Source organism: Ictidomys tridecemlineatus, chromosome 3 (assembly GCF_052094955.1).
Source record: "Ictidomys tridecemlineatus isolate mIctTri1 chromosome 3, mIctTri1.hap1, whole genome shotgun sequence".
Lineage (NCBI taxonomy): Eukaryota > Metazoa > Chordata > Mammalia > Rodentia > Sciuridae > Ictidomys > Ictidomys tridecemlineatus.
Window position 1 is genome coordinate 124126280 of NC_135479.1, and position 14624 is coordinate 124140903.

At 38.1% G+C, this 14624-nt stretch overlaps 1 long non-coding RNA gene across 2 annotated transcripts in view; it reads right to left on the reverse strand.

Annotated features, from left to right (window-relative positions):
- LOC144376331 (uncharacterized) overlaps nucleotides 1–14047 on the reverse strand; it is a 28187-nt gene extending 14140 nt beyond the window's left edge. Inside the window, exon 1 of one of the 2 annotated variants that reach the window (XR_013436654.1) lies at nucleotides 9261–14046. This is a non-coding gene — a long non-coding RNA (uncharacterized LOC144376331). Of the gene's footprint in view, nucleotides 1–9260 lie in introns of both variants that reach the window. The other variant, XR_013436653.1, reaches the window with a different exon arrangement.
- Between the last annotated feature and the right edge of the window lie 577 nt (nucleotides 14048–14624).

Consider the following 14624-nt stretch of genomic DNA (forward strand, 5'->3'; position numbering starts at 1 on the left):
TGAATTAAATGTACCCAATATATTAAGACCATTAGGATATTAAATTTATCTTGTACCTTCACTGCTGAGCAGAGAAAATGGTAAATAGTTGGCATTCAATAAATTTTAATTGAATCAACTGCATTTGTGTTCTTAGCATTTAACTCTGGTTACTGCCAGTATTGATATTAGCTAATGAATCTTCTCAACTTAGTAAGTTCTTTAAAATCAAGAATAAGGGATGTTTAGAACTTGTTGACCTAAAAATTGATATTATGAGATTTTTATATCATTTATTAATGCAGATGTTTTCAGCTCTGAACTTATGGATTTTAGTGGAATGCAGACTTTTATGCAGCTTAAGTGACAGAAAAGCTTCTTGAACCCAGTTAAAATGTACCTGCCATTGTTGTGACCTGAGTACAATAGAAAAAGATGTCACCTGAATTTCAGCAAAGGAAAATAGCTGGTTGATAGAAAAGAAATGTTTAGAGAAAAAAGAAGAAGCAGGAGAAAAAGAGCCTTATCACTTGGAGAGGAAAGTTGGTAGTGCAGACAATAAGGACAAAGAATACTTGGTTTCTTGTTCAGATTTTTTTACCACAATGAAATCTTCACTTTAGACTTTTTTTCTGCAAATTTATATTGCTAGGATAGATAAGAATTTTACCAGCTTCAGAGATCTGAAAATCATTTTGATAATTTTTTTGCCATATTTTGGTACCATGCAAATTATTAATTACTTAATATTTTCTTTAAATGGACTCACTTTGTTTTCACTCATACACAGTTTTTATAAAAGAAAACTAGATGTCATTTCCATAAGTAGAAAACCAGAATAGTTTGCTATAAATAGAAGATAACTGTGAAAATAGATAACGACAGGGCCGTCTTAGGAAAAACACTCAGTCATACAAGGTTACCTAGCAAAGGATTCAAGACTGAATCTCCCCTTTCTTTAATAAAAAGGGAAATCATTAAGTGTTAGGGAGATGATGGAGAAAAGTAACATAAAAACTAAGGTTTCCCTCTTCTGTGTAGTCCAAATGTATCAAAAGAAAATTTAAAAATAAATGACTTCCTTGCTCAGTCACACTCTCAATTATTATTGCTGGCAGATGCCTTTGGCCTCTTAGCAATAGTGCAGACATCCACCAGGCAGACAACAGATCCTTCACATTCAGTTGATCTTAACATGGGACAAAGTGTAAGTAAAATGCTTGTACTAAAATTTACAGACCAGGGTATAGGTGGCAAAATACTTGTGGTTACATAATAGTTTGTTTCTATACATAATTTCATCTGACAATTTTAAGAAATTATTAATGTGTTTTCAGAATCTCTGAATAATCTGAATAATCAATTAAACAACAATCACAATATCTCATCTTTGGAGTCTGCTTCTTCCCTCCCCCAAAATAGCAAAGTTCTTCATCTCATTTGATAATCTGTGTATAAAAAGAAATAAGCACCAACTTTGTAATGAATATGAGTAAGTTCATATCCAAACTCATCACTGTTTAGGTCTGATTTAATCTTGTTTATTTATTATTTTTATATTCACATTCATGGGCTCATGAAAGAGCCTTAAAAATTACTCTCACAAAGTCATGTTTTCAAACAAAACTGCAAAACAGGATATTTTCATGGCACTCAATTATGATTTCTATTTCTTTCCCCTCCTTTTTCTTTTCTTTTTCTTCCTATCACACTTAAATTTATTTTGGGTAGCACTAGAGTGGTCATGAACATTTTTGAGATATAGCTAAGGAGAAGTTGAATTAAGGATATATTTGGTTTGGATTTAACTAAATAAATATGCCATATTATGAGTTACTTTGATGTAGTTATGTTATTGCTAGCCCTCCTGATATAAGAATGCATCTGGGAGTGCATTTCTCTCCTAGCCTGCCCAGGATGATGTGATACATCAGAGCTGGTACCATGATTATGAACTTGTACTACTGATTGTCCAACATGTATGTGTAAAGGAGGGAAAACATCTATTTTTGCTACTTTTCTATGTTTTGTTATACCTTGTAATATTTTTAGCCTTTCGTTTTTATTATTATAATTATTACAGATTAATTGTACATATTAATGGGTTCCACTGTGGCATTTCCATACATGCATATATTGAGCCTTGATCATATCTACTCTCCCTTCTCCCATCCCCTTCTCAACCACGCACTTATGTTCAACATAATATAGTCCATTTTCTACTTTCAGGTTTTATTTTTCCATAGTTTCCATGTGTAAGAGGAAACTGGTGATACTTGTCTTTCTTTGTCTGGATTATTTCATTGAACATGATATATTCCAGTGCCATCCATTTCTTTACAAATGAAAGTATTTCATTCTACATACTCTCATGTATTTCTATTTCATTACTTGAAAAATGAGATAAAAAAATCTTACTTCATGGAACTGTTGTAAGAATTAGAGGTAACTCATGTAAAGAAGTTGATACCTTGCAGCCATTATGGAAAGCAGTATGAAGATTCCTTGGAAATCTGTGAATGGAACCACCGTTTGACCCAGCTATTCTTCTCCTCAATCTATACCCAAAGGACTTAAAAACAGCATACTACAGGAACACAGCCACATCAATGTTTATAGTAGCATAATTCACAATAGCTAAACTATGGACCAACCTAGATGTCCTTCAGTGGATGAATGGATAAAAAAAAATGTGGCTTATATACACAATGGAATTTTACTCAGCATTAAAAAAGAACAAAATCATGGCATTTGCAGGTAAATGGATGGCGTTGGAGAAGATAATGCTAAGGGAAGTTAGCCAATCCGAATGTTTTCTCTGATATAAGGAGGCTAACTCATAGTCGGGTAGGGAGGGGGACCATGGGAAGATTAAATGAATTCTAGATAGGGCAGAAGGGTGGGAGGGAAAAGGAGGGGGAAGGGGATTAGCAAGGATAGTGGAATGTAATGGACACCATTAAACAAAGTACACGTATGAAGACTTGAATTGGGTGTCATCAAACTTTATATACAACCAAAGATAAAAAAATTTTGTTGTATATGTGTAATAAGAATTGTAATGCATTCCACTGTCATTTATTTTTTTAAAAAAATAAATAAATAAAGAAGCTGATACCTAATAGGATTCTGAAGTTGATAGGCTCTTTGCTCCTTTTCACTCAAAAGGCAACTGCATCTTTTCATGTAGGGCCAGTTGAGTCTTTGAGACATGAAGATGAAGTTTAGAATAATGGATTTGGCTGAATTGGGTGACCAGTCTCCAGAGCTTGCTTTTAACTTTGGCAAAGTGAATAATGTTGCCATTAATGCAGACTTCATTAACTTCAACTAAATGGAACATCATAGTTTGTGGTACGATTCCACTTTTGACAAATTCACTGGTGCAGTCAGGGCTGAGAATGAGAAGCTTACCATCAATAGAAAACCCATCTCCATCTTCCCCGGAATGAGACCCATCAACATCAAATGGGATGACCTAGTACTAAGTATGTCGAGAGGTCCTCTGGTCTCTTTTCTACATTGGAGAAAGCTGAATTTACTTGAAGGGTGAAGTCAAAAGTGCTTCCATCTCTCCTTTCTACTGATGCCCCAGGTTTGTGATGGATGTAAAACATGAGAAATGTAACTCCATCAAAGTTGTTAGCGATACCTCCAACATCACCCAGAATTTAGACCCCGTGGTCAGGATCATACAGAACAACTTTGGCATCATGGAGGGGCTCATCACCAGGATCCATGCAAAGACTGCCATCCAGAAGACCATGGATTAATCTTCAGAAAAATTACTATATCCTGGCTGTGGGGACTGAATTTTATGATGCAGAACATCATCCTGCATTTCTTGCTGCTCCTGAGGCTACGGTCAACTTCATCTCTGAGATGAATGGAAAGTTTACTGATATGGCCTCCCATAGCCCTGCCTTTGATGTTGTTAGGTACAGGTCTGACCTGCCATCTAAAGAAAGCTTCCAAGTATGATGACATCCAAAAAGCAACGAAGCAGCCATCAAAGAGTCCCCAAAAGGGTCTCCGAGGCTATACTGAGGATGAAATAGTCTCCTATGACTTTAACAGTGACACTCACTCTGTCACCTTGAATCCTGGGGCCTGCATTGCCCTCAACTATCACTCTGTCCAGCTCATTTCTTGGCATGACAATGAATTCAGCTATAGCAAGAGGGTGGTGAATCTTATAGTTAGTCAAGAGCCCCTTGAGTTACTAGCTCTAGTGAGAGCAGGAGAGGGGGATAAAGGCTCTCAGTTCCTGCAGAGCCCTTGCCCCAACTCAATCCTTCACTTTATTGAATATCTCCCTTCCTTGGCACAGTTTTCATCTCAGAAACATTGAAAAAAAAAGGGAGAGGTTTAGGGAGCCTTACCTTGCCATGTACCATTAGAAAACTCCACTGTACCCAGGCAAAAACAAATAAAATTAGTTGTTCATTTTTTCACCTGAGAAAGTGGAAAGAGCAATTGCCATCAATTTCCTTCTATAAATAGTGCTACTGAAGCTCAGGAAAGGTAAAAATGTGAAGTCCAATCATTAGAAGGCAGATGACTTCAATTAAACTTTTAAGGTTTTTTTTTTTAATTTTCAGAACAATTTTCTTTCTTTTTGACTTTTTTTTTCCCTTGCTTCTGAAATATCTGTCCCTACTATATTCCTATGCCTGTCTACAAGAAAAAAGTCTGTCTTCTTTACTATCACTCTCAACTCTTTGGCTACTCAATGTGTGAAATTTTTTGCCACACAGCTTAATTCAGTTCTCTGGGGCACAACAACTAGTGTCCCTGAATTCTGCCACTTTTTAGAGATAGCATCAGGTCCCTCAGTTTAGGGGGTTAATCTTTTTTTTTTTAAAGAGAGAGAGAGAATTTTTTAATATTTATTTTTTAGTTTTCAATGGACACAACATCTTTATTTTATTTTTATGTGGTGCTAAGGATCAAATCCAGCATCCTGCGCATGCCAGGCGAGCGCGCTACCGCTTGAGCTACATCCCCAGCCCTAGAGGCTTAATCCTTTAAAGATTTTTCCTACTTCAGAAATCAGTCTCAAGTCCAGTTTGTCCCCTGGGCTTCCAATCAACAGATATAAATTGGAATTTCTCACAGTCCCCTCCTTTAGTTAGATCATTTGCTGGAATGGCTCATGGAACCCAGGGAAGCAGTTTCCTTATGAGGTTAGAGGTTTATTCCAAAAGGACACAACTCAGGAACAGAGACCTGGAAAACAAGGAGAGGGTACAGGGACCTGGAGTCTCCATGCCATCGGCAGGCAAACCACCTTCCCGGCCTTCCATGTGTCTCTAAAGAAGTTCTCAGAACCCTGTCCTTTGGTGTTTTACAGGGATATAGAGATGATACAGTACACCATTGGCCATTGGTGATCAACTCAAATCTGTAGCACCTGACTCTTCTCCAGAGGTAGGAAGTGTGGCTAAAGTTTCCAACCCTCAGATCACAGGTTGGTTCCTCCTCCGGCAATCAGCCCCCATCCTGAGCTATGCAGGAGGCCCCAGCCTTCTCAATTCATTAGCATAAAACCCAGAAAACTTATCATTTTGGAGATTCCAGAAAAGGAGGAGGGCAAAACCCAAAATTTAAATTTCCTATTATGTCATGCCCTTTAAAACAAAATGAAAATCAAAACAAAAAAACTCAGAAGGAAGATCACTATTTTATTTATTTATTTATTATTTATTCTTTTTAGTTACACATGACAGTAGAATCTATTTTGATATTATTGACAAGCACGGAGTGTATCTTATTCCAGGTAGGATCCCATTCTTGTGAATTTACATGATGGTGGGATTCACTGTGATGTGATATATGTACATGGGAAAATCATTCCAGATTCATTCCGCCATCTTTCCTTTTCCTTTTGCCCCTTCCTTCCCTTCCTTCCCTAATGTCTAATTTACTAAACTTCTTCACTGTAGTTTCTCCTTACCTCTCTGTTATGTAGCTTTGAAATTATCCTAAACACTTAAGTAGTTTGCCTCATGAGTGATGTGTGTACTACTGTGTTAAGAATACGGATGTGGGCTGAGGATGTGGCTCAAGCGGTAGCATGCTCGCCTGGCATGCACAGGATGCTGGTTTGATCCTCAGCACCACATAAAAATATTTTTTAAAAAAAGATGTTGTGGGCTGGGGATATAGCTCAGTTGGTAGAGTGCTTGCCTAGTATGCACAAGACCCTGGGTTCAAACCCCAGCACCACAAAAAAATAAATAAAGAAAGAAAGAAAGAAAGAAAGATGTTGTATCCACCGAAAACTGTAAAATAAATATTAAAAAATTCTCTCTCTCCTTAAAAAAAAAAAGAATATGGATGTAATCCCCCTCCCTAAGAGAATGTTACATCACACATTATCAGACCACAGATGTGAGCTAAAGCCCTCAACTACTGACCTCCAAAACACTTGTGAGCACAAGGTTTTGACAAAGGGTTTCAGAGCTTAAGTTCTGTCAGGGCTTCCTCTCCACTAGCCTTCCAGGTATTCTCTGAACCCTCACCCACACGGCTCTCCAGCATCAGGGATGTTGCCTGTTGTCATGAAACTCTGCTGTGTTGGTAAAGCTTTCTCTTCCAGGAACCCCTCATAGAGTTACACCTCAAAATCTGATTAGACCCTATCTCCACAGAGGCCTTGCTGGTATCCTAATGGGCCAACTAAACTTCGACAAATGGATTCTAAATGAAATTGGAACTCACTATGTGCTTAATGTATCTCATCTATTGAATACATTTCCTGTGAAATTCGTTCTTGTTATTCTTTCCCTCTTTGAGCATTGGAAAGTTAATTTAAAAAATCACTTTATAAAGCAATAAATCTTGTGTTTCATGAAATCTCCCTTGGATTTCTTCTCCTTATTTTAACCATGCAAAACACCCTCCCCAACAGAAGGAATTGCTCCCTTATCTTTGTCCTTGTGCTTAAATTACTTCCATATGTGGAATGGTTTTCTCTCACATGTTGGTGTCACTTTCCTGCTGTGAGCTCTGTAATTAGGGGAACATGAGTATGCCTCTCTGTAACCAGTGTCCAGCGTGTGTCATCTGGTAGTCCGTTGTACACTCCATAAGTGTAGGCTGACTTGAATTCAGCTACAAATTCAGAAGAATTTCTTCTTCACAGAGAAATTAAATAGTAGAATAAGTGTAACTTGTCTATAAACAGAATAATTAGAGATATCAACAAAAGTGTTTAGTGTACGCTGCTCACTGTGGAGTCATGTCATTGTTGTATTTTTGTTTGCAAACGGTGTAATGATATGTATATAAATTTATACATCTATTAAAACACAAATAATCCCTATTGCAAGGCAAAGAACATTGAGATTTTCTTTGCATTCTGGGTTCTGCTAAGATATAAGAGCTATATGAAGAGAGCTAAATTGACATTGTCAATGCATCCAGTTATTGAGGAAACTTTGCAGGCTGTACAGTTATGCAAATGGACATAGGAAATTGATCAAACTTAAAGAATGAACAAAATAGAATCAGCCTCAACTTGCTGCTCCAAAATACTATCAAGGTCCTTGCTTTGCTCCCCCAGGGAATTTTTTTTTTTTTGTCCCTGCAAGATAACCCTGGGACCAAGTAAGAGATAATTCATTTTGAAATGAAATGCCCTATTTTTGGAGTACTGCCCTGAATTTTTTCTTTTGCCTATAATAATCTATTGTCCTGGATACCAAAAATAGTGTTGGGCAGGGATTATTTAAAGCTCTTTAGCAGAAGGCAGTAATGCAGTCAGCTGAACTTCTTAGAACAAAAGAAGTTATGTTACAGTTAAAGAGAACTTTGAAACTATCTATAGAGGTGGAGACATGTGCTGGTTCCCCAAATATTTTTTTTTTGTTTTCCTGCATTTATATTTTCAAAGAGCTGGAGATGTGGTAAAAGCTAATTGGGAGGCTTATTTAGGAAGACCCACTTCAAAACATAAAACAAAATTCAAAAGAAAACATTTTTTAATAGGCATTGTATTGAAGCTGGATGACTGGGACACCAGGAAGGGCTACTACTTTCCTCTTGAATATCATTTAATGGGACCCTGATTCTTTCCAGGAAGCATGATTTCTTTATTGCATCTCAACAAGTTGTAATACTTGCAGTTAGTGAGAGTCTCAACAAGTTGTAATACTTGCAGTTAGTGAGAGTTGGTGATAAAATAGGTAGAGAGGGATAAATCCAGTAAATGCTTCCGAGAGAGAGAGAGAGAGAGAGAGAGAGAGAGAGAGAGAGAGAGAGAGAGAGAGAGAGAGAGAGAGATTGAGATTGATTTACTCCTGTTCAAAAGGGCAAAATGTTGATCTATCCTAGTAAGTAGAGTGAGAGAAAAATGTGTAGAACAGATTTGAATTTCAAACACTACTGTCTATTTTCAGTGGCTGGCCTGTCAGTTAAGGGTCTTAAAAGCCACCATTGAGTACTAACAAGGAAAAAGCTAAATAGGTTGAAAAGTCAAAAGCTCTTAAATTCTAAAGAGAGGTGAGATCATAAAGAAAACCAGTGACCCCAGAATTAGAGAGACAGGTGGATACGGAGAATTACAGCTTCCAGGGTAGAAACCTATGACCAAAATCCTATGCTAGCAGGAACTAGTCCTGGCATAGGAAAGCCTGAACCCTAATTGAGTTGCTGGAGCTTGATTAAACATTTCAGATAGACCTAGTTATAGGGGGTTCCCAAACTGTCATTTTTGCCTTTGGGTGTCCTACCGGATCTTCACAGTGTATATTTGAGAGGACTCCCATTGGGGAAGGGCAAATATAACCATGTTGAAATATACCAGAGTATTTTATTCTTCTTAATAAAGTCTGCCTCAGGAGACACTTTTACCAGAGCCTAATCTGCTGGAGTTTCCATTAAAATCCAATTGACCTGGGGGAGGAGAAACACCCAACACAAGCTTCTCTAATCTCTCATGTCGCAGAAGACAAGTGTCCATTATAGCCTACTGTAGCCTCACTGTCCCTCCTAAAGGGAAGGGGAAATTGCAAAGCATTTGTGAAGTGCATAGTCCATAGGCATTGAATCACTCAGACCAAAATCTAATCACAAGATGATAGAACTCTTCTCCTCTACTCCCAACCATATCACTAAATTAGTTCTTTTTACCCAGTACATCATGTCTGGCTATCAAGAAAAAAATACTAAAAGACAAAGAGCACACTAAAAGACAAAGAACATAGTGTGAAGAGATGGAATTAGTTTCATGCCAAGGCCAATGTCTCGGCTTGGCACCAGAATCACGAGGCACTCACAGCTTTGTAGGTTCAAACAGCAATTCTTTTTTCCAGCTCTCACACCACCTCCACACAGGTCCAGGGGCAAACGCGTTCTGCTGTCTCCCGCACAAACCACCTACTCCACGAGGCTCTCTCCAAATCCCATTTTAATCTCACGAGAACTCAATGGGAACAAGCAGCAGGAACACCCTAATCCCAGCAATAATCTTCAACCGCCAACTTCCCTAAAACCCATATCTTAAACTGGCAACGCCTTAAACTCAAGGAGCCGGTTACTTCCTCAAACCTGATCAGCTCTAAACCCGAATCTGCCTTGGTCCTTGAGCAAGGTCACCTTATTAAAGCATGCATGCAATGTTCCATCAAATGTCCTCTAAGCAGCATGGGGTACGCTTGGCAAGGAAATTTCGATGCGTCATTCCTACTTGGTAATGGCCCTCAGCATCTCCCCCCTTCTGATTAATTAAACAACAAGCAATGCGGCTTAGGACCGTGCCTGGTAGGTTGTCCAATTCAACATATGGTTCTTACCCGTCATCGGATGAACTGACCTCTAGGCGTCAGTCCCCTGTCTTAGGTTGAATCCACTGCAATCAGATCAACCCGTCGCTGACTACCGGTCCAGCATTCAGCCATGCTTGTGGATAGGCCTAAGCACCAGTGGGGGGGTGAGGTTCTTGCCTCACCTCTGTTGGCCCCCAAATTTAACCTTGGTGCCAGTGGGGGGGTGAGGTTCTTGCCTCACCTCTGTTGGCCCCCAAATTTTAGACCATCACTAGTAGAAGGGAGGAAGATACAGAAATGCCACGACACCAAGCCAATTGACGGCTCCTTTGGAAAAATTGCATCACTGGTGACACCATCAGCAAAGATGTCAGCATTACCACAATTAACATGGGGTGCGCTGGCAAGGAAATTGCATCACTGGTGACACCATCAGCAAAAATATGCCAGCAGTACCACAATTCGCTGCACCAGACGATAGTTCACAATGCATGCAACTGATATATAGTCCAGGCAAGTTCTGCAGGCAGTTCAAATCGGAGGAGTCTATCAATATGTTGATATTACTTGTTGAGTTATATTCATTGATGCATCAGTTTATACAGTTTACTGTGGTAGCTATCATAGAAGCTGTAGTTTGGTTTTCTTAGTCTTCACCGGCACTGGGATGGAGATGGGAATTCTGGCAATGATGTTAAAGAGACATTATCCTGAACAGAATTATTAAATATGATGAAAAGGAAAAGTGAAAGTAAACAAACAGATCTGTTAATCACCTTTAAAAACAATAGTAAGCAAACAGATCTATTAACCACCTTTGAAAACAATCATTAACAGCTGTTTACCTAATTAGATTAAACCACTTAAATCACGTGAATAAAAAAAAAAAAGAAAAGAAAATTCGGATCCATTTTTTCATGAGCGCTCCTCATATGGACATACACACATACTGACATGCAACACAAAACAGTGCAGACATAACATACAACACATAAGACAATAATAACGGCCTTGTAGCTTTACCTAGGTAAAATCTCCATTGCAATGTTTAAAAACTCCACAGTCAAAAAATTAAAAACAGTCAAAAAACAAAACTGATCAGAAAAACATTAACCTAGGTTTGTATGAGCTCAAAAAATAAAATAGAACTTTACGATGTGGGAAAAATGCAATAATAAAATAGATATTGAAAAAAGCACCGTGGTAAATCACTGTCGCAGATGTAAGAATAGCCAAGCTGGAGCTCTGGATATCAGCTGTTATGGATTTCAGTCAAATCATCTTCTTTTTCTGTAGAAATTGTTTTGGTTAACCTCTCTGGAATCCAAATCGGCTGCTGTTCTCCCTGTGGGAACACACAAACGGAACCCCGACTCCAGACAATAACTGGGTCGGGACCTTTCCATTGTCCTGTTAGAATATCTTTCCAAAGTACCTTAGGCTTATGTACATTTTTCGGATACATATGTCTTTCTGCAGCACTAAGTCCTGATGAATCCAAATTTAGAAAGTTTAGAGTAAAAAGGGTTATTTTAAGTTTATCTTTGGGGGATATATACCCCTTTCCAATTCCCTCTTTTTGCTTTAATAGGTACGTTTTAATAGTTTGATGAGCTCTTTCAACTATGCCTTGTCCCTGTGGATTGTATGGGATTCCTGTTATATGAGTAATACCAAATGATGAGCAAAATTGTTTAAAAGATTTAGACGTATAACCAGGACCGTTATCAGTTTTTAACTGTTTAGGAACACCCACAGTGGCAAAATTTTGTAAGCAATGAGCTATAATATCTTTAGTTTTTTCTCCGGCATGAAGGGAGCCCATCAAAAATCCGGAAGAAGTATCAACTGTAACATGTAAATATTTTAATTTTCCAAATTCTGGCAAGTGTGTGACATCCATCTGCCAAATATGGTTAGGTATCAATCCTCTAGGATTGACTCCAAGATTAACTTGTGGTAAAAAGGTCACACAATTTTGACATTGTTTTATTATATGCCTGGCTTGTTCCTTAGTTATTTTAAAACGCTTTTGTAAAGTATTAGCATTAACATGAAACCTTTTATGAAAATTTGTAGCTTCTTCTACAGTAGAAAAAATATGTATATCATGTGTAGTTTTATCTGCTAAATCATTGCCCAAACTAAGGGCTCCAGGCAATCCTGTATGTGCCCTGATATGTCCTATGAAGAATGGATCTTTTCTATCCCAGATTAGACTTTGTATAGTGGAAAACAAAGAGAAAACAGTAGAGGAAGGGGAAATCCTACCAGCATCTTCAAGGGATATTATAGCATTAACTACATACTGGCTATCAGAGAATAAATTAAATACAGAATCTTTGAACATCATAAAAGCTTGTAGAACTGCATTAAGCTCTACCTTTTGAGCTGACTGTTTGGGAACTAAAAATGTAAAAGTTTGATCAGGGGTAACTACTGCAGCTGTACCATTATTAGACCCATCAGTGAATATATTTGGAGCATTCACGATAGGTGTTTTTCTTGTCATTTTAGGAAAAACTACAGGATGCTTAGACCAAAAAGACAACAAAGGATTAGATGGTAAATGATTATCAAATGAAACATTCGATTTACACATGATTATTGCCCAAGTATTTAATTCATTAGCTAACTCATCAATTTGCTCCATAGTATATGGAGTAATAATTTTATTGGGAGAAATTCCAAACACTGTCTTTGCTGCTCTTATACCTTTGAGTATTAATTGTCCTACAGCCTCAGGATACCTAGTAAGAATAGTGTTAGGAGAATAAGATAAATGTATCCACAATAATGGACCTTCCTGCCAAAATACTCCTGTAGGAATATTTCTTGTTGGTAGTACAATAAATAATAAAGGCAAACTTATATCAATTCTATCTAAATGCATATTTTCCATATATGTCTCAATAATTTTTAATGCCTTTCTAGCTTTAGGAGTTAACATTCGGGGTGAATTTGGATCTGATGGACCTTTTAGAATATCAAATAAAGGTCCCAACTCTCCTGTTGGTATGCCTAGATAAGGCCTTATCCAATTTATATCTCCCAACAACTTTTGAAAGTCATTAAGTGATTTGAGTTGATCTACTCGTATTTGAATTTTAGGTGGACGGACCATGGTTGAGGATAATAGAACTCCTAAATAATTAATTGGAAAATTTAATTGTACTTTGTCTATTCCTATCTCTAGATTATAGTTTTTTAACAGGTTTGTAAGTGTGGCATAACATTCCAGCAATGTATTTTTATCTTTATGTGCCAATAATACATCATCCATATAGTGAAATATTTTTAGTTCAGGATTTTGATTTCTAAGTGGCTGGATTGCTTTATTAACATATATTTGACACATAGTTGGACTGTTAGCCATTCCTTGAGGGAGTACTTTCCATTCATATCTCTCATCAGGACCTTCATGATTTAATGCAGGGATAGTAAATGCAAAACGTGGACTATCCTCGGAATGAATTGGAATCGAAAAAAAGCAATCTTTAATGTCTATAGCTAAAACATGCCACGTTTTTGGTAAAGCAGATAATTGAGGAATCCCTGATTGAGCAGGTCCCATAATGACCATTTCATTATTAATTGCTCTTAAATCTTGTAATAATCTCCATTTACCCGATTTCTTTTTGATAACAAAAATGGGAGTATTATGAGGAGATACGGAAGGTTGTAAATGTCCTTCCGCTAATTGTTGTTTGACCAGATCATGGGCTACTTGTATCTTTTCTTTAGTCAGGGGCCACTGAGGAACCCACACTGGTCTTTCTGATTTCCAAGTAATTTTGATTGTCTCAGTGGCCCTTTCTGAAAATCCAACCCATGTCTGTCTGTTCCTTGATCTATTTGAATTGGCGCTGCTATACCTTGTTCTTGTTTTCCTAATCTTTTTTCTTTCCTGATACCTTGTCTAGCCCTAGTAGTGGGCACATTAGGATTGATGTTATTTGTTAACATCAAACCTAGTTGATCTAGGACATCTCGTCCCCATAAATTAATAGGAAGGTGATCCAAAACATATGGCTGTATAGTTCCTTCACATCCTTCAGGATCCTTCCAATCTAATACCATAGCACTTCTATGGGGATTAGTCGCCACTCCTAGGCCTCGAAGCGTTTGAGTGGCTTGTTGTAATGGCCAATGTTTTGGCCATTCTTGAAGAGATATGATGCTAAGGTCAGCACCTGTGTCCAGCAGTCCATTAAAGTCACGACCCTGAATATTTAGTTTTAACATTGGGCGAGAATCTAAATTTAAAGACAACATAGCCCAATCTACACCTGTGGAGCCTAATCCCTTGGAACCTCTTTCTACATTAAGACTAGAGAACTTATTATGTAGGCTGGGTAGTATTAACAACTGTGCTATTCTATCTCCAGGTGAAATTACTGATATACCTCCTGGAGAACTAGCTATAATTTTTATTTCACCTACATAATCGGGATCAATTACCCCAGGACTTATCATAAGTCCTTTTAATGTAGATGAACTACGTCCCAACAATAAGCCTACTGTTCCTTGGGGAAGAGGTCCTTTTACTCCTGTGGGAATGATTTGAACTCCCATCTCTGGAGTTAATACTGCTCTGGCAGAGGCGCAGATGTCCAACCCTGCGCTCCCTCGGGTTTGTCTGATGAGGGATTTAATGGACAATGTGTCCTGGGCACCACCCTGATGGGGTTTCTGGGTTCCTCCACTGCCCCGTATATTTGTGGTTGTGGGCCCCGGAGCATTGGGCCCCCCGGTCCGTTTTTTGGCAATGAAGCCTGGTGCCTTTCTCCACGATATCGTGGGTAAATACCTGATCCTTGTCCATTTTTTGATAAGGGAGTACCTTCTATGGTGGTTTGAGAACGGCATTCATTA